Raw genomic sequence first — 21,957 nt, 5'->3', positions numbered from 1 at the left:
ATTAAAGAATTTCTCTTTCAGTCTTGGAAGGTGCCTGACTCACCCCAAACTCATCTACAATCAGTCTCATTGAGGATGAGTTGGGTGAGCGCTGGGATCAAAACACAAACTCTTTAATTGCCAGCAATCTCCCCCTGCCGGTAATGTCATCAACCTTACACAGTCATAGAAATCATAGAAATCATGTAAAAGTAAAGTTGGAAGAGGCCTACAAGGCCATCAAGTCCAACCCCCTGCTCAATGCAGGAATACAATGAAATCATATCTGCCAGGTGATTATCTAAGTTTTTCTTGAATGCCTCCAGTGTTGGAGCACTCACCAGCTCCCGAGGTAACTGGTTCCACTGTTGTACTGTTCTAACAGTTAGGAAGATTTTCCTGATGTTCAACCAAAATCTGGCTTCCTATAACTTGAGCCCATTGTTGTGTGTCCTGCACTCTGGGATGATTGAGAACAGATCTTGCCTCTCCTCTGTATGATAGCCTTTCAAATATTTAAAAAGTGCTATCATATCACCCCTCAGTCTTCTTTTCTCAAGGTTAAACAAGCCTTTCCATAAGGCTTGGTTTCCAGCCCCCTGATCATCCTTGTTACCCTCTGCTGAACTTGTTCCTATTTGTTAGCATCCTTTTTGAAGTGTGGTGTCCAGAACTGTAAACAATACTCAAGGTGAGGCCGAATAGAGGACTAGCACCTCATGGGATTTGGAAACTATACTTCTATTAATGCAGTCTAAAATAGCATTTGCCTTTTTTGTAGCCACATCACACTGTTGGCTCATATTTAGCTTGTGATCTACGACAATTCCAAGGTCCTTCTTGCTTGTAGTTTTGCTGAGCTAGGTATCCCCCATCTTGTAACAGTGCAATTGGTTTCTTTTTCCGAGGTGCAGTACTTTGCACTTACCCCTGTTGAATTTCATTCTGTTGCTTTCGGCCCAGTGCTCCATCCTATCAAGGTCATTTTGAATTTTGTTTCTGTCTTCTAGGATATTAGCTATTCTATCCAATTTGGTAGCATCTGCAAATTTAACAAACATTCCCTGCACTCCTTCATCCAAGTCATTAATAAAAATATCAAAGAGCACTAAGCCCAGGACTGAGCCTTGAGGTATCCCGCTTGTTACCTCCTACCGGTTAGAGAAGGACCCGTTAATCATCACCCTGTGAATACGATTCTGTAGCCAATTGTGTATCTACCTGACACTTGATCTATCCAGCCCACACCTAGTTAGCTTGCTAATCAAGATATCATGGGGCACTTTGTCAAAAGCTTTGCTGAAGTCAAGATATGCCGTGTCTACAGCACTCCCTCTGTCTATCAGGGAGGTTATGTGATCAAAAAATGAAATCAAATTAGTTTGGCAGGATTTGTTCTTGACAAATCTGTGTTGGCTTCTAGTTATTACTGCATTGTTTTCTAGGTGCTTGCACAACGACCGCTTTACGATCTGTTCTAGAATTTTGCCTGGGATTGGTGTCAGGCTGACTGGCCTGTAGTTCCCAGGTTCCTCTTTTTTGCCCTTTTTGAAGATATGGACAACATTGGCCCTCCCCCAGTCCTCAACAGGATTCTGGCCAGGTTATTTTTCCAATTCATTGCTGATTTGTGGAGTAAGCAAATGGCATGAGGAGGAGAAGGAGTCTCAATGAATGAATATTTGCTTTCCTCTCTGGCTTTCACTCCTGGTTATGCCTGTCACCTCTGACTCCATCAACTACAGTGGACCCTTGACTTACAGACGGCTTGACTTACAGACTTTTTGAGTTACAGACTTCTCTGGCCGCAAAATTTAGGTTTGACTTGCAGACTGAGATTTGACTTACAGACCAGAAAAAAACCAAAATGGAACAAAAACCGCCTGTTACAGGATTAATCGGTTTTCAATGCACTATAGGTCAATGGAGACTTGACTTACAGACTTTTTGACTTGAGAACCGCCTTCCAATACGGATTAAGTTCTCAAGTCAAGACCCCACTGTAACAGGTGCTATGCTTCTTGCCCCACTTACTGCAATAGGCACCAGATGTTATTATCCAGACATAGATCTACTTTGAGCCAGACCACTGGGGCTGACAGATTTCAACCTGGAGGAACTGTGTGGAACATTCTCAGTAGACTGGGAGGAGAGGCAGATGGAGAGTGTCCATTTGTTAGATGTGACAGGGGACAGGATAGTCCTGAGCATCCTCAGCCTGAAGAGCTCTCTGTTGCAAGTTTGTTGAAATAAAAAAAAACATAAGAAGGTAAAAGCAGGAACTAAGGCCTTGAAGTTAGCAGCAGGTCTGGGGGATTTTCTCTCTTCTCTCTATGTGTGCATGCACATGCTACGAAGTCAACTGTAGCCATTTGGCTAAAAATACTCCATTCCAGTCCACTTTAGTTCATTCATACCAAATATTGCAATGCTTATACATTCAATTTCTTGCTTTACAGATGCCCGTTTACCTTGATTCAAAATTCTCATGTCCATGTTCCAACTGTATGTGTTGTACAACATGGGGCTTTCCTTTCTCTTCTTCTTCCCTTTCTCTGTGCACAGCAGCCATTAAATGTCCTTTCAGCTTTAATCTAATTGCATCAGTAGTGACAGCTATTTGTTCTTGTCTTTTGCTCTTCCCCAGCAGCAGTTTGAGTGCTTTCCAACCTGAGAGTCTCATCTTCCAGCACTATCTCTTGCTTCGTTTTGGACTGTCACATCATAGGGTTTCCATGCTAAGGAAGCTTCAGTAGGAGTTTACTATTGCTTCTTTCTGCACAGTACTAACGTAAATTAGCTTGAGTGTCACTACTGTTGCTTCCTCTACTAGTGTCACCTTCAGTAACAACTGCTGCCCAGTATCTGTCTTGAACATACAGGCTACATAATCATCCTCTTGTTTGCATGTTGAGTAATCTCCTCATCTGAGTTCATCCATCTGCTGAGCAGATATATGCAGTGGCTTCCTTAGGATATAAGAGGTGGCTTTACAGACTCCACAGTCCCTCTGAAAAGTGTTAGAATATTTCTCCTCGTTTTCTTGTTTTCCTCAGGCTCAGATGGGTTAGGTTAAAAAAAACTGGGGGGAAATGTAAGACTCTCAAATATGAGATTCCTGACCTTGGCCTATGGATACTAAAGAAGTGCAATGCTATTGGGAGTTCCAGTAATGCCGGAAATTGGGCCAAGGAGACTATAATCTTGTCTGAGTCCCAAAGAATTCTTGAGGACTTTACCCAAAGACATTATAAAAATGTTTATTTCTATAGACTTTGAACAAATGTATAACATTGTTTGTGTGTGTGTGTTTTTATATTACAAATTCCTTAGCATTATGGCTTTCAATATAAACAGCCTGATCTGAGTGCATTATGTCTTTCATCTTTCTTAGTCTGCATCCAGATGGCTGGTGATGACCCATTAGCATTGTGCCAGTTACATTCAAAGTCTTTTAAACATCCCTATGGCTTGGAAAATCATCAAATGCCTGCTATGAAAAAATAAAATAAAATCACCATCATCATCATAATACTCGAAACATCCAAATGCTCACTGCTGAACATGCTAAATGAGCTAAATAATGGGAAACATATTTACAATGCACTTTAGTAGTAAACCTATCCAATTTGTGATTTAAGGGGTCAAACTATTGGTGTGTGTGTTTTTTCTTTTTCTTTTTTGCATTCTTGGTAATTTAAGAAGAAGCAGGCTGGGAACTACACACTCGCAGGCCTTATAAAACTGCCTCCGTTATTTTGAATAATAGACATCTATCATAAAAACGGCACCAGTGGCCCCTTTTCCTTCCTCTCCCCACCTCCCAATCGCTCTTTCATTCACACTTTCTGGCCAGAGCGTCCACCCCACCTGACGCTTGCAATGAAGATGAAACTTGGTGCATGTGCAGTTTGTGGGTGTGCACATGTGTTGGCCACGAGCACTCCCGCCACCCAAGGCTCCGGAAATTTCCAATTGCTCTGAGAATCAGGGCCAAAACAGCCACTGACACCAGATGGTACTGTTCCCAGAGAGATTGACTGCCCCTGAATTGAATTACAGTCAAGAATCGGAGCCAATACGCCTTTGAACAGGAATTCTGACTCCATTTGTTCCATAGCAGGGGTGAACAGCTGTGGTACTTTACTTGCTTTTTGGGCTCTGGTCCCCATCAGCCCTAGCTAGCCAGCATAGCTGGTGGATATGAATTCAGGGAGCAGCAATCTCAAGCCATTTGTAGAACCACGGATGCAGTGGCCATGTACACATCACCAAAAAGGGAGGGCAAGAGGGTGCTGAGTTATGTAAACTATATATGTTAATTCCTGTGCACAAAAGTTGCATATAGTTTTCTTTTCAAAGAAATGGGTGGGTTCTTTTAAAGAGCTCCCACAGGCAGACCCTCCTCCCTAAATGGGTACAAGTGGCCACCCTTGCCATACCTGCTCATTCCTGCTCTACAGATTCTTGACTGATGCGCTCAAAGCTACCTTCTACCAAGTATGGTTATTGGTTCTTCTCATGTTGTTTCTTGATTGGACAACAGTGGCTTTCCATGCCTTTGACCACCCGACTGATTGACCACCCGACTGATTGGACAACAGTGGCTTTCCATGCCTTTGACCACCCGACTGAATGACACTTCATCTCACCAGGGATGAGTGAAAACTTTGTTTGGTTCTGTTTGGGATAAGACCTTATCGTAGCTTAGAAAAGGGCGGGTTTCACCCCGTAGGGGACTGAAGGCAGCTTGCGACAATTATAATTATACAATGCTAACTGGTTTAGAATGCTATACAAGAATGATGTTAAAAACAATCAAACATTAGCCTATATTAAAACCAAGATTAAAAACAATTTTTAAAACATTTTAAAATCTCTAAATATAATAAATACACTGTTCCCTGGACCCCAATTTCTTGTTTCAAAGTCTGCCTGAAATAGACAAGAGATGGATATCAAGCCCTGAGGCATTCTGGGGGAATAAATCATGCAGTTTCAACCACCTTACTGGCACTTCTCTAGACAAGGATTTGGGCTTTCTTGGTAGTGGCCCCTATTATCTGGAGCAGGTTACCTGAGGAGATATGATCGATATAAAATGTTCAGGAAACTGTTAAAAACAGAACTATTCAAAGCTGCCTAAGTCTTTCAGATGCTGTTAATACTAATATTTTATTTTTCTCTTCATTTTTCTTTTCTCTCTTTTTACATGACTTCTAAAACATTGGCATACTGATGTATGTATTGCCATGTGGGGTCTTTGAGATCTGTAAGTCTTAAGTTGCAAACTGCCTGGACTAGTGCATGAACTAATGGGGTAGTACAGAAATGAAATGAAAATGAAAGAAAGAAAGAAAGAATGACATACAGAATGCACTCTTGACCTTTCAGTTCACATTGGTACTTACTCTGAACCCTAAAAATTTGCCATCAAATAGGAACTCTGAAGAAGCCACTGTCAGTGGAATCAAAGCAGCGGAGAAGGATTAATAAACCCCCTCCCCACTCACTGTGAATTTGATAATAATCAGACTTCACTGGCTGCTAGCTGCATTTGAAGAAATCCCTTGTACGTTAAGTGCAAAGGCGCATGTGACTGATGTGGCAAAAACAACACAACATCTAGTAGAATTTGAAAGGACAATGCATATATTGTGGTCTGAATTCTCTCAAAGTAGAGCCTATTCCATCACATACCCTAGCCAGAAACACTGTGACAATGGATATTTATGAGTACAAGTAGAGAGGTGGTGGCGCTGCGGGTTAAACCGGAGAAGCCTCTGTGCTGCAAGGTCAGAAGACCAGCAGTCGTAAGATCGAATCCACGTGACGGAGTAAGCTCCCGTTGCTTGTCCCAGCTCCTGCAAACCTAACGGTTCGAAAGCATGCAAAATGCAAAATGAGAGTTGATAAATAGGTACCACCATGGTGGAAAGGTAACGCCGTTCCATGTCTAGTCGCACTGGCCATGTGACCACGGAAGATTGTCTTTGGACAAATGCTAGCTCTATGGGTTGGAAACGGAGATGAGCACTGCCCCCTAGAATTGGACACGACTGGACAAATTGTCAAGGGGAACCTTTATCTTTACCTTAGAGAGAGATGTGCAGACATTTCAAGCCCTAAGCAAGGGTGATTCTGGCATGCTTAACATTTTTTATGTTTTAATTAGCAATATAATAAAATATTTATAAACATTTTAAAATTTGTATTTTTCAATTGTCCCAGTACCTGGAGAGGAGCAAGTTGTCTTCTTGCTGAACCATTGAATAGGACAAGTTGAGTTCAGTTGAGTTCAGAAGTTGAGTTCAGTTGAGTTCAGAAAGTGGTGCTGCACTTTAGAAGGAACCCAGCCAGCCTTTCCCTGCCTCCTCAGGCAGCCAACCACTCTAGAAAGGAGGTGGGATGGGGAGTCTCTCTGCACAGCCGATGAGTGGTTGGCTGCCTGGGGAGGCGGGAAAGGCTGGCTGGGCTCCTGCCTGGATTGGAATGCCACTGCCAAAGAAGGACCCCAGGAACATGCAGAGGCTGGTAAGTGGACCAGGAGGCCTGGGGGGGAGGGCAATAGAACTCAGCACCAGCTCCTATCTCTTTTTCCACTAATGGGAGCTGCATCTAGAAGAGGCGTTGAACTGAGGAGTTTAGCTCTGTAGATGTTTCCACCTACTGGCAGACAAGGAGAACTGCTTATTTTGATGAGCAATTGTCCCACTGGGACATTCCGACCTCTTTCTCTACCTCTAGTTTGAAGTTCAGAAAAGTTACCTTTTAGATTGCACCTCACTGAACCCCTAACCAGTATAACTGGTAGGCTCTGGGACCTGTAATCCAATAAGTAACTTTCCTATGCTCTGATCCTGTCTCATACTAATGCTGATAAAGTGTTCTGTGGAGTTGGGAGTTGTTTCCAGGCCGATGGCTAACAATTTGCCCTAAGACTGTGGGCTGCAGTCCGACTCTGTAAGTGGTGCTTGACAGGGCAAAGAGGGAATTCTAGGTCTGGATGCTGCACAAAGGAAACCTTTTAGAACTATTACTCCCAAGACGGTGCTTTGACATGGTAGATTTTTCAATCCAGGCTTAAATATGAAGTTTAGTCCTTTACACTGCTTTCTTTAAAATCCATATTTTGGAGTATAAAATGTTAATTTATGGAAATCTGGATTGTGATGAGAACAGACATGGGTAACTGCAGCCCTCCAGATGTTTCTGAACTAAAGCTCCCATGATCCTTCACTGTTGGCTATGCTAGATGGGATTGCTGAACAAAACACATCTGGAGAAGTCAGTCCGCCCCTGGATTATAGGATGGATGTATTTAAATATATGCTCCCCTAGGATGCAAACTCCTAGCAATCCCTTGAAAGGGAAGTTCCAGGCAATTAACTGAGAGGCTATTGTACTTTGGTATATCTATAAGGGAGGAGATGACATATGTAATAACCACCAACCCAAACCACTACAGGCCTTTGTCATCTCGATCTAACAAACTGAATCCTTGGACAATTAATTTATCAAATAGAAATAATTTACTGGTTTCAATGTGTGGTGTATCTCTTTTCTAGAAAATGGGAAAAGGTGTTTTAAACAGCATTATGTTTCAGTGCCAAAAAGATTGCTAATGGTCGAGAACTAGATTTGGAATGGTGCGTACTGATGTCTGAAGGCAGGCAAGATCACTCCTCACCCTTCATCTCTTGTTTTTCTTTTTCTCTTGGGTTCTCCTATCGGAGGAGGAATCCACCCTGCCAAAAGAATGTCATCCACCTTGCAAATCATACCTATGTGAGCAAAAAGTAGAAAACTAAGCCAAAATGTGTGGTGGGATCATGGAAAGTGTCATATAATTCAATATAATATCACATAACGGAAAATAAACCACGTTTTAATTTCAATCTTCACTGCACATAAAACACTTCCTAGCACTTTCTGGGTTGCAATTTCTCATCCTGTGTATTAGTCCATACACACACACCCGTCTCTCCCATCATTTAGTATAATAACAAAGATCTTTGGATAGCTCTCTGAATATGTCAAAGGAATTACTTCATGATGGGCGTTCAAAGTTTTAAAATAAGTATTCCTTTTGGAGTAGGTCTAATTTTTGTTTGTATATTGCTGACAAATCAAATTAAGCAACTCTTGCAGAGTTATCTACAGACATGGTGAGAATCTGCTCTTCGAGGGCAATTACATTTTCCTTGTTAAATGTTTAAGAAGTTCTCAAAGGCATCTACCAAATGCCTGGATGATTGGCATTGGATAATGTTTTAGCTCAACAAGGAATTGTACTAGAGTCCCCACCCCCTCCATTTATAAGACTGTGGGTGGAATCCTATTGGGATTCGAAGATTGACTGAGTACCTTGCCACACTAAATGCCACACTAAATGCTTAGCAAAGTGCTGGGCTCCTATCAGCCACATGACAAGGGCTGAGACCATACCTGATTACATGCCTAGCATGAACCCAGCACCTTGTCATTTAGCAACAATTAGCTTAGGCAAAGTACATCAGTTGTCCATGAGCATCAATAGGTTTATTTCCTGTATTGTTAAATTATTATTAGTCTGCTCTCCAAAGTAGGATGGAAGGGTAGTGGAGTGGACAGAATGATGGACTCAGGAGGCTTTGGTTCAAATCCCTGCTCAGCTATGGAAACTCACTGGGGGTGTGGAATTAGCAAAGCCTCTCCTTATATATCTCATTTACCCTGAAAGCCATCTTAGGCTCACTGTAAGTTGGTTCCACCTTGATGGCACATAACAACAAAAACATCCTAAGTAGCAATGACTGTGTGTCTTGTTTTAGCTTTTGATTAGAATGTATGAAAACACACACACACACACACACACACACACACACACACACACACACAAACACACACACACACACACACACACACACACACAGGGGGAGAGGGAGATCGAGAGAGAGAAAGGCAAATGTGAGGGGAAGGAAAACTGATAGATTTATTCAACTTGAATCTTAAGCATGCTTGTTTTGAAATAAAACTTACTGAGTTCAATTAGAGTTCTTTCTGGGTACATGTAAGACATAATTTACAGAATCTGACCACTTTCAATCCCATTTCAATGAAAGCATGCAAAGCACATGTTTGAAAATAAATAAGACTCCAGTAGGCATACATGCTTTTTATACGTATAAGCCATGGGGCCTTATTAATATCATTAATGCCAAATCTAATTTGGCCCTGATTATTATATTTGAATCAGTGGGACTTCAAGGCTGAAAAAAGGGAAAGTTACAGCTGCTTATTTACTTGGGTATATGAACTGTTGAATCCAGTTAACTTACTCCTGTGTAAACATGCTTATAATCAAGCACCACAACGCTTATACCCATATACTCTGGAGCTGTTCTCATATCAAAAAGTTTTCAATTCACATTTTGAAAATTATTAAATTCATAACTGGGCACTAGTTCATGGATGGAGTAGACATTTAATGCATTGTTTAAAGTGAGAAATCAGCCTATTAATTATCAGTTACAGCAAAATCTTATTTAAAAGACTGTTGGGGAGAGAGAGAGAGAGAGAGAGAGAGAGAGAGAGAGATCTACATATTACTGGCATTGGGTTTTTTTTTTTGTCTCAGCCAGTGTAATGTTCTGGAAGAAGGGGGAGCCCCATGACTCTTGGGGGAAACCCCCAAACAAAGAAACTGAAATGCTACATATTTCAGTAGTCTGGATGAAACAATTATCTTTAATTAGAGGAACATTTACCTGACCAGAGAGAGGTTCCCAAGGTTCATATAGAGCACATTCCCCAGTGTGGTGAAACATCCTTTTTATTTATTTATTTATTTATTTATTTATTTATTTATTTATTTATTTATTTATTTATTTATTTATTTATTTATTTATTTATTTATTTATTTATTTATTTGACTTATATACCGCCCATCTGGAACATGTCTACTCTGGGTGGGGTTTTTTTATGTTGAAAACATCAATGCTTGCTATGTTGTGGAATGTTTTCTATCTCATAATACATAGCTGGCTGGGTACCTCAGTGAGTTGGACTACCCAGCTGGGGTTTGGGAATTTGATTCCCCACGGTGCTTCCTGGTTGAAAAGACAACCTTTGTGGTGTTTGGCAAGTTACGTGGTCTCAGAGTGCCCCCAGAGGAAAGGAATGGCAAACAACTTCTAGGCCGGTGTCTCCCATCTTGGGGATCATGACTGTCAGGAGTGTTAGGACGTGTTTCGGGGGGGGGGCATCACAGGTAACTTTATATGCGTTACAGCTTTTGTTAAATAATTTTGCTCCCAAACTACCTTTGAGTTGCTTAACTTTTTTTTTTTTGAGTGCCCTTTTTGCTACTGTTTTTAGAAGAAGGAACAAAAAACCTCATGATACCGTTGAGGACCACAAGGTTTTTTTGTGGCATAAGCCTTTGTGGTCTGAAAAATCTGATTTGCAAATCAAATGCAAATCAACATTTCTTATCTGCATCCAATGAAGTGAGTTGCCATCCAAAAACCTTAAGTGAAATAAATTTTGTTCACCTTTAAGGAAACAAAGTTCTTTGTTGCTTTTGCTACAACAGTATAAAACAGCACCCCACCAAAAAATTATTTTTAGAAGGTATCTGGGGACATTATTTTGGGGACATAAAGCTCACACTGGATCATGCCAGAAAAGATTGCTTCCAGGATGAAATCTTGAAAGGACCCTGTAAAGCTGTGTTTCCCAACCTTGGGTCCCAGGGTGTTCTTGGACTACAACTCCCAGAAGCCTTCATCACTAGCTTTTGCTGGCCAGGATTTCCAGGAGTTGTCATCCATGAACATCTCAAGGTTGGGAATTGCTGCTGTTAAGTAACCTTTCCATCTGGTCTCAAGAGCACAAGGAAGGAAGGAAGGAAGGAAGGAAGGAAGGAAGGAAGGAAGGAAGGAAGGAAGGAAGGAAGGAAGGAAGGAAGGAAGGAAGGAAGGAAGGAAGGAAGGAAGGAAGGAAGGAAGGAAGGAAGGAAGGAAGGAAGGAAGGAAGGAAGGAAGGAAGGAAGGAAGGAAGGAAGGAAGGAAGGAAGGAAGGAAGGAAGGAAGGAAGGAAGGAAGGAAGAAGAGCAGACCAGCCACTTGACTACAAAGGTCTGGACAGGAGGGGCAGGCTAGTTTGCAATCTTCAGTATATTGTTTGCACACCAGCAAATAGAGCAAACCAGATTGTGGCACCCTGAAATATGACTGAAAACCCCATCCAATTGCATCTTTTGTCCTCCTGTAATTTGAGCACTTCTGTTGTAGCAAGAGGACATTATGACCTCTAGTGTTCCTACCTCACTGCAGGGGCACAGGAATGGAAACAAGGGAATAACACTATTCTAGTTGGGAGTATTGGCTCAGAAAAGTGGGTTATTAAAGATAAACAAGTGATTTATAAGAAATGCTTAATATTGTTGTTCCATTTTATTTCCAGAATGTAAGGAAATATGTAGGACCATTTAACATTCCTATTTTTATTATACTTCTTTCATCTTTCATAAGTGCTGAGCATATATTACCCTGCAATTGCAATTTATAAAAGCACTGAAATGAAAAGCACTTCTTACTTGGAACAAGATGGATTCCTTTGATGCTTTTGTTTTAGACTTAATCAGCAAGATAGACCAAAGACAGAACAAAGGAAAGAATCAAATGAAGTTACTTAGAACCAACTTTGTTTCAAGTTCTTGAGATGGCTTCTCATAATGATTGAAAATTAATGTATGCCTTATGTCAAAATAGCAGCAGTTGGAGGAAGTGGAGAGGTTCACTTATTTGGGTAATGTGATCACCCAGAATGGAGATGCAGAGATGGACAATAAGTGATGCTTTGGCAAGACAATGGCCATTTTCTGAAAGATGAACAAGTTATGGTCCTAGCCGTCCATATTGTTGAAGATTAAGTTCTGTCCACCTCTATCGTGATCCCAACAGCTATTTACGCTTGATATATTCCAACAGATGTGCCTCCACCAAATCCTAAAGATTTGATATTTCAACCACATCACCAATGAGGAGGTGCTCTGAAGGAGTGGCTCATGTAAACTTTATAACATTGTCAAACACAGAAGACTCCAACTGGCTGGTCGCAACTTTTGTATGGAGAACAATTGGATCCCTAAGGTAGCAATGAGTTGAACATCCTGGTGCCAAACGACAATGGGGATGCTCTTGAATAATATGGTAAATAACATTTACACAAAACATGAAGGTACTACATATTACAAGGGAGGACACTAAAGCACTTGCACAAGATCAAATAAGCTGCAGAATCCTTGCTGCCTGGTATGCTACATAGCACGGAAGTGAATCATCCTTTATGTCAAAATGGGATAGGGAGGCATACAGAGTATTGCTATAGTTATGTTTTGAAATGTAATTCTGAATTTATGTTGGATTTCACAATATTGTGTCTGCAAATTTTAACATTTTTCATATTTTTGGGCATTCTGTTCAAAGAACTGAATCCAGTGTTCAGTCCAACAACAATAAAACAGGTTTTAGTTACATTGTGTCACTTGCAATTTATGGCAATCTTAAATAGGTTTTCAAGGCATCTGAGCTGTTCAAAGAATAGTCTGTCATTGCCACATAACTTACCACAGTGGAGCCAAGATTTAAACCCAGGTCACCTGAATTCTAGTCTAATACTCTGTTCATTGTATCACACTGGTTGTCGACAGTGGACAGTAAATAGAGTAAATGGAACTTGTTGTCATAAGTTAGATGTATTCTATTCATTTTAATAGGTCTACTTGTGACTAACATGGTATTTCACTCTATCTTGATCATTTGCAACCCCATTGAGATTACTATGATCTGAGATAGTCACCACTAAATTGTCCCTTTAATATCAATAATGCCACAGTGCAACTGACTGCTCTCTAGTTCATTTTTAAAAGCAGACATGCAGGTTGTCCATATTACACATGATAGCTTATTGAGAAACCAAAATTAAAGATGCAACACATGCCAATGTGGAGAAGTACAGTTTGACATCTTCTTCAGCACTATTGTCATCATGAGAAATATTTGAGAAATGAGACATTAATTCTTTGAAATATAAGATGAGACATATCCTGATGTGTGTTAAATCCACTTGAATATACATTAGTACATCTATGTCACGAACTTTTGGCCTGCCAGATGATTTGGCTTACAACTCCCATCAGCCCTCCTCCCCAGCAGCATGGTGACCACACTTAGGGTCTAATACTTTTTGCCAAGAGAGGCTAGAAGATATAGGCAAGAACTGCTGATTCTGTGGTCCATGCTGGTTCATTTATCAGCTGATGTTTGGCACTTCAAAGCCTCACCTCCTTTGGAAAGTGCCCACTCAGACTTAGTGACCAGAGGAGGTGGGGCAGGGAAGCCAGGAGAGAGAGAGCTCATGATCAGCCAGCCAATCTCATGGCTTTCTGGGGATAGAGCAGGAACCCACCCAAATCCCAACCCAGCCCTCCAAACACAACTCTAAACTGACTAAACTCCTATGCCATGCTGTATTTATTTCAATTTATTTCAACTAAGGGTAGAAGCCTTGCAAGATGGAGTTGTACACGAGTATATGCTAGGAACATACCACAAGCAGATAACATTGTAACATGTATGCTATATTGTAAGAAGATATACCTTAGTGCATTTGCCAGGATGGGTCTGAGAGGGTTAATAAGCTCCTCCTAATGCATATGGTTCCTGTCTTAAATGTGAGATCAGTTATAGGTCTCTGGCCAAAGATAACAGTTAAAATGTAACAGATGCTGGATCCTCCACAGCTGAGGTGTAGTGTTTCCTTTCATCCTAACAAGTCACTGATAATGTCCCCACAGTTGGAAACATCAAGGGCATGAGCAGGTTATTACAAAATGAAATGGATGAACTGCCTAAAATGAGTTGAGATCAGCAAACACCGTGTTCATCACTCCTTTTTGAATGCTGGCGAAATCAGAAGTAAAGGAAAAACGGTGCAGAAAATGTATTTAACTTTAGAAGGAGTTATTTCATATACCCAAACCCAAGCATGGTTCAGTTGAAGTCCACAGTGCACTTACTCCAAAGCAGCCTTACAAAGCTCAGCAGGATTCTTCTGACTTAAACTAATTTTGAAGTTGCAAGTTCAACCTCAGTCCTAGTCAGCCTCAGGGCAGGCAGAAAGACACAGGGGGTAGAAACGTTATTCCTTGGCTTGCATTAGAAATCCATGGCTGTGATGGATACAGGATTCTGTTAATGGAAAAAGTAACTTCTGTATTGTGCAATATTTTGACACTTTGTACTGTTGCTAGTAACTGAAATCCTTTCAGAAGTAATTAAGCAGGTGGCCTGCTCATTAAGCGATCAGCTGCTAGGTCATTATGAATGCAAACCATGAGTTCTAACCACTACCCTTTGAATCTGAATGTGTGTGTGTGTGTGTGTGTGTAGTAAATTGGTTGCAAACAAGCTTTACTTTTTATATCCCATCTTCCTTTAGAAGAACTCAAGGTGGCATACATAGAGTAATCAGCAATCTCCAAAACACAAAGATTCATCCAGAAAATTATGGTTGTTTACAGGTATGTCAGCATAATTCATGTGTCTAACATGAACCACTACAATATAGTGGCTGAAATCTAGTTAAGTGCCTTTTGTTGTTATTGTTATGCAACTCCAACTTATTGCAAAACTTATGAATGAATGATTATGCATACATAATTTGATGTTATGTAGCTACCATTGTTCTAAGGCATACATGCTATTTATGAAGCATATATGCTATTTATGGCAATAGCATAATGCTATTTATGCTGGTGCATCATGCAACTAGTAAAAATGGGAATCAGACAACTGATTGTGCCATCAACCTGCACAATCTTTGTTGTCAGAGCAGAATGTCTGGAAACTTTACACGGGTGTAACAAAGAGTGCTGGCCAGTGTGGCTGTATGTGTATATTCAATTCTTTATGATTGTGGGGTATTGCATTTCTGTATCTGTGATTCAAAATACCAGGAAATGGCCTGATATTGCGGCACAATATCATGCCCACATTGCCAGCAGGAAAAAAGATGACAAACTTTACATATAAAGGGCAGCCTGAATGTTGACAACACCAATGGAAGCAGTCAAGACGGTCTACAGGTTACTCTCTTGTGCTCACTACCATTCACAAAAGATAGCAACCAATGGGGAAATGCCAGAATCTGACTCCTTTTTAGATCAGTTGACACATTTCTTACTGAACCCAGAGCAATTAACAGGGTTGTGTTTTTTTTTTTTGACAAGTTCTCTAGGTATCTATTGCTCAGAGAACAAAGCAGTCCAAATGCCTAGAAGAAATCTGTCTTTCAGATCAACTGTGTGCACCGAAGTACTTCTCTGTACATCTGGAAAGTACTGGATTGTTAATCCCTATGGAATTTATATGGATTTGAAGTGCCTCTGCCCCATGCAACCCGATGCACAGCACTCCCAACCATCTGTATTGAAAAGGAAGTCTCAGGCAGATTCTTTTCTTGTGATATTCAAGGCCAACATTCTTTTATGGTCAGCAATGGAACACAGCACGTCCAAAATTAGATACAATGCTGAAGGCAACGTTTAGATACTTGCTGCACAACTTGGTTTTAAATCATTTTCAGGTGTGTGCAGCATGGGTCTTTCTTCGCAAGATGATGCTTACTGGGGATTTACTTGAACCTTTGGAAAGGAAGGGAAATGCCTTGAATTAGGAGATCTACATGGCTGTGCCTTTTGGATTGAGTTCAACGTCTCCACCTTTCACTGCTTGCTTATTTGCTGATCTATGTCAAGATGAATGGAGCAGCAAATAATGTAAGCTTTCCCCCCTAGCCTCCTCCTTAATGCCAGAGTTTATGAATCATCTCCTTGTGCTTGAAACATTGACAACATCTCAGCTTCAAAAATGAACAGAATCAAAGATCAAGTTCAGCTGATATCATGCTTCATCAAAAAGAAGGAAGGTCTTAATGCAGATAGGAAGAAAATAAGACCTTCTTCCTCTGAACCTGCAAATCCAGTATCTGATATGTGGATACACATTGCCCCGTCCCCCCAGCAAGCTGGGTACTCATTTTACCATCCTTGGAAGGAAAGAAGGCTGAGTCAACCTTGAGCCACTACCTGGGATTGAACCCCAGGTCGTGAGCACAGTTTTGGCTGTGGTACAGCGGTTTAACCACTGCGCCACGAGGCACCACATACAAAGGAGAAACATACTGATGCAGACTAGAAAGCTATCTTCCTTCAGGGAGGTAACCTTAGGAAGAAAAGCTGTATTTGACCAAAAACTCTATGGACATGTTGTGTACCTGTATTTCCAAAGATGTCCAATCACCTTCTAAAATTAAAAAAAAGAGGAGGTTTATCATTTCAATTTATATGAGCTGTTTTAAATCTGGGGACATTTTACTTTTGGGGAAAAAAAAACCTCAGAAAAATTTTGCCCAAATGTCCACAAATCTGTCACATAACAAGAGCAGACTCTTTGCTATCTCTATGCCAAACTGGATGCTGATCTGAAGCCCCGTTGCAAAGTTATAATTTATGTTTGGGATGTCCTCATTTTTCAGAATTGCCTTATAGAATGCTGATTCACTCTGCCAGCAAAATAATTTTTACGGATGAGCAACTACATGGCAGACAAATACAACATAATCCCTTCTTGAAGTGAAGAACAGCCATACCTATCTAATTCTTCATGTGCTGTTCTGCACATGAAGAGCAATATGTTGTACCTGCTTCCTTTACCGCGCCCTATCTACAACTAGACTTATATCAGAAGGCTGAAGATATGGCTGTCATATGGTTCAGATTCCTCAAAGCAAGGAAATTGAAAGCGAAGCACAATGTTTTAGCAAATGAACAAAAATGGTGGTATGTGGTATCAGAGTTTGTGCTTGCACACAACTTTCCTGCCATGCACCCACATGTGACCATGGGTTTCTCATGCCCAAATCCTGATGGAGATGACTGAGCTCGTGGGAAACAGCAAAGATGCCTCACTAGGTCATGGATCTATTTTGACTTTTGAAATATTTGAGCCTTGCAGTATTGGTATCTTTAGGAATCTTTCTGTGACTTGAACCATACGTGTTTCTTTCTTATAAACATGATCAATTAGATTGTGGCTTTCAAAGTTCATGTTCATAGCTCAACAGATGTCATTTTTGTATGCAATAGAATGTTGTGTCTCATACCAGTGGAACATTTTCTTTAGAGACCCACCTTCAAAAGGTATTGACTAATTTGAATATGCTCGTTGTCATTTAGTCGTGTCCGACTCTTCGTGACCCCATGGACCAGAGCACGCCAGGCCTTCCTATCTTCCACTGCCTCCCATAGTTGTGTCAAATTCATGTTGGTTGCTTCGCAGACACTGTCCAGCCATCTCATCCTCGGTCATCCCCTTCTCCTCTTGCCGTCACACTTTGCTAACATCAAGGTCTTTTCCAAGGAATCTTCTCTTCTCATGAGATCGCCAAATATGCCAACAGATTCATAAAATCTGTTTGAGAGGTACACTTCCTGAACCTCTTTTAATGCTTCAGCAACAGTAAAATAGAATCCTTACATGGTACAGAAGGAATTGTCTTGTACAATGTGGCTAACTGAACCTGCTTTCTATGGCTTATACAGAATTCCAATGGATATGCCATTTCACTATTCTATTTGATCTCCCTGAAGAAGATGCATGGGTACAGAGCATTTACTCTTGTGAGGCTCAAAACTTTGCTTACAGCAGTACTCCAGGATGAATCTGGGAGAATTTCTTTTCAGCACAGACTGTCCGCAGAAACTCCGACTCACGTGCTTCTGTATTGTAATTTGTTTTATGATCTAAAGTGTCATTCCCCCCCCCCCCATCCTCTTCTGGTCAGTTTAAGAGAGCATTCAGAAGAGAGACTGGCAATGTTCTGCTCCATCAGACAAGTTACATTATGTAACTAGGTAAATTATTCCTTCCTTCCTTTTGAATTGTCATGCACTATTAGAGTTCAGTTAGCAGAACTGGCTAGATTGTACATTTTTCTCTCTGGTTGTTTCTTTGGGTGTTTTTTTTATAGTTACATTTGAAGAGTTCATACGATTGCAATGCACATTTGACTTGACTTTTGACTTTTTCTGGCACTGTTGGATAACAATGTTGTTTGGTAGATTTTCTTCACTCATGGGACAGAAAGAACTGTAGGTCTTTAGAGAAGGAAATATAAGGAGGAAACAAAACTGACGAGTTGCCCCACCCCAACTAACCTCTCTAAGACTTGCATCCAGATGTATGGCTACCACATTCCTTTGGAAAATGGGTCATATCAAGATAATGTCTAAGACATGACTGAATCCTTCCTTTACTCTCTCCTTTTAGCAAAATTCATGTCAAAATCACTCCTACTAGAGGAACAATATACGGGTAGTGATTTAGGATTATATGGAAGAAGATTGATTCATATTCTCTCTCTCTCTCTCTCTCTCTCTCTCTCTCTCTCTCTCATATTCCCCTCTACCCCATCTCAAACATATGTTAAAAGTATCATTTCCTAAAATATATGTTTATTGTGCAGTTATCTCAGCCTGCAGGCTTATAGTTCTACAGTATGTATAAAACAGTACATAACTATAACCTACAGAGACTGTAGGTTTATTTAAATCCCCTGACTGTTGGGAAAATACCAAAACAGCAGAATGTAAATAGAAGGTTATGTTATATGTAATGACCTTAACACTATTTCTGCAACAAACAACAGCACTTTTGTCTAGTTTTCCATTTCATGGGTTATTATCTCTATTGAGATTCTAGCGGAGTTATTTACATGGAATTCTCCGGCTTTCTATAGCTTCTGCCATACTTTCTGAATAAATCATGCAACTATATAAAGATCTTTTAATCGCCAGATGTATTTTGGTTTCTCAGTAGTGCAGATGATGTACTAAGGCACATCTGGTAAGGAACCTGTCCAGAGAAGAGCAATTTTCCCCTGTAACCCACATGCAAGCAGAAGATTCTGTGGAGTCTCAGAAGTCCAGTCTTGTTTCCCAAAGCCCAACCCTCACCTGTGGTTGATGACCCCATTTGTCTGGAAATCATATCATCATATTTCCTTCTCCCATAAGCAAGTATGTCTACTATTCTACTAACCAAACTATTCAGAATGTGTTTCTTCCCCTCCCCCTTTTTAATCCTTTGTTAGTCTGCTAAATCAACACTCTGCTGAGGAACCAAAACAGATGTCAAGCTTCTGAATCTCACGAGGTGTCAAAAAGCTGTATAAAAAGTCAAACGGAAAGTCACACCAGAACACTATTTGTGGTAATTTTCTCTTGTCTGTTATTGAAATTGATCAGACAATGGAACTCGAGTAGAACCCAGCTATCATTTCCATCGGGTTGACATTTTCTGCACAAGTCATTAACATTTTTCCTCTATTTGCTTGAAGGAAAGTTGTATTACAAAGGGTATACAGTGGTGCCTTGCATAGTGACGATAATCCGTTCCGGATAAATCGTCACTATCCAGAAACGTCACTATACGGGGCAAAAAACCCCATAGGAACACATTGAAACTCCTTCAATGCGTTCCTATAGGGGATAAACTCACCGTTATGCGAAGATCTTCCATCCGGCCACCATTTTCGCTGCCTTGGTAAGCGAGGAATCGGTGCGAAAATGCTGCATGTGGCCATTTTGTTGACCCGGCGGCCATTTTGGAACCGCCGATCAGCTGTTTTAAAACATCGCAATGCGAAGATCGGTAAGCAAAACGCTTACCGATCATCACAATGCAATGTTTTTGCTATCTAAACATCACAATGCTATCGCTTTTGCGACTGTAAAATCCGCATCGCTATGTGGGTTCGTCGTTAAATGGGGTGCTCATTATGCGAGGCACCACTGTATTTTGAACCATTTTCTTTGGACTGCTTGTTGTGCAAATATCTCACTGGAACCAATGGCAAAATTTAGAACCACTTCTGACATTACATTTCTCTTGCCCAGTTTTATATAAACTTTTAGCAAAAGTAGCCCCGGGTACATCTTTTTTTCATATTGTCATAAATGCCAGAGAAATAAAAGATACTTGAGCTTTAAAAGCCCTGTGCAATCCAAAAGCCTGATCAATATGGGAGTCATAATCATTACTTTTGCTCTGCATTGCTGCTTCGTTGATTGTGGGCAGCTACCAGTGTCGACAGCTGGGACTACACATGAAAGAAGGATCATTTAGACATCTCTTAGTATTGCCTGTTTGCTCATCCGCTTGTTCCACATTCTTTGGACAGCATTTCTTTTAGGTACAACAGAACAGCAGGATGAAAGAAGAAGCATCAAGTATAGCAATAGTCATGTTCCTTTCTATATACTGTATATTTTTTCAGAGCTATAGTCAAAGCTATGGTTTTTCCTGTAGTGATGTATGGAAGTGAGAGCTGGACCATAAAGAAAGCTGATCACTGAAAAATGGATGCTTTCAAATTGTGGTGCTGGAGGAGGCTCTTGAGAGTCCCCTGGACTGCAAGAACAAACCTATCCATTCTGAAGGAAATCAACCCTGAGTGCTCACTGGAAGGACAGATCCTGAAGCTGATGCTCCAATACTTTGGACATCTCATGAGAAGAGATGACTCCCTGGAAAAGACCCTGATGTTAGGAAAATGTGAAGGCAAGAGGAGAAGGGGACAACAGAGGGCGAGATGGTTGGACAGTGTCACCGAAGTTACCAACATGAATTTGGCCCAACTCCGGGAAGCAGTAGAAGACAGGAGGGCCTGGCGTGCTCTGGTCCATGGGGTCATGAAGAGTCAGCCTCCACTAAACAACAAAAATTGCAATAGCTAGTATGCAAAGCTGTAACTAGCAATTTTGGCACCATGGCATTGCCTTTCCCCTCATCTGTCTTGAGGAGTCACCATTTCTAAGGGGGAAGAGGCTACCCCATAATGCTATTAGTGTATCAATGTCTCCTCCTTGGGCATGGGATGCAAGGTTGCGCATCACATGTGTGGCAGACTTTTTCATTTTTCGATCGGACAGAGGATGGAAATGGTATCAGAGTGTCCTCTTTTCTTTCTTGGGTAACGTAAATTTCTCTTGCAGTGGCTCGGTGTTGGGGAGGGCAGCACTTTGTTTCTTGCCCCAACTACTAGGGATAATTCTCCTGATAATAAATAGCCCTGGGAGACATTGCTACTTATTATCTTGACATTCTCCAGATAACATATTGCTACACTTGCTGCCCTATAGATTTTGGTGGCCTGGGGCAAAGACCCAGTTGCCCTATACTAGTTGCAGTCCTGCCAATGCATAGAAGAAGTTGGCCTGAAAGGGTCCCCTTCTCAAAAAGCAGCTTTAACAGCTGTTAGAGTCAATAATTACCACTCCTTACTATGTAGAGTCCCAGGTTTCTTCCAATGTTACAAAGATATATATTCCCAACTGTTTCTGTTTCCCTCCCTGCCTGCTTTAAAAAAATAAAGTATACACAGAACATTTCAGATTGGAAGTATCTCATAATTGCACTTTATCTGAAGGTTATTCAACTGCAAGTTACAAGGCAGTCTAAGACAGTTTCCAAAAAAGGTCTCCTCAAGTTAAATAAATTCATCACAAGTTAAGAAATATGGTCTGGAACCTTAGCTGGTGTACATCAGGGTTGTTCTGTTGACATCAGTATTAAGGATGCAAATTTCCAACAGCTGAGATGCTAAGCGTTTTTTGTTTCATTTTTTTTTCTTCCAAAAAGGCTCATCACACTATCTCCCAAGAGCTCTTAAAATTGCGAAGGCAGCTGTGTGTTTACCTTAGGAAACAAAAAGGAAATCATTGATATTCATGTAATAACATTCTTGTAAAAATGTAACACGATAGTGTGAAAGTGTTTACACGGAGGGAGAAAGGCTTAGCTTCTCTTGACATGTTTTGTTGTGTTTTTCCTGTTGCAACAGGAGAACGTAATAAAGAGTTGGATGTAT

The sequence above is a fragment of the Pogona vitticeps genome, chromosome 5, assembly GCF_051106095.1.
Source record: "Pogona vitticeps strain Pit_001003342236 chromosome 5, PviZW2.1, whole genome shotgun sequence".
Lineage (NCBI taxonomy): Eukaryota > Metazoa > Chordata > Lepidosauria > Squamata > Agamidae > Pogona > Pogona vitticeps.
The sequence above is the reverse complement of the archived record's forward strand: the minus strand, read 5'-3'. Positions refer to the sequence as shown.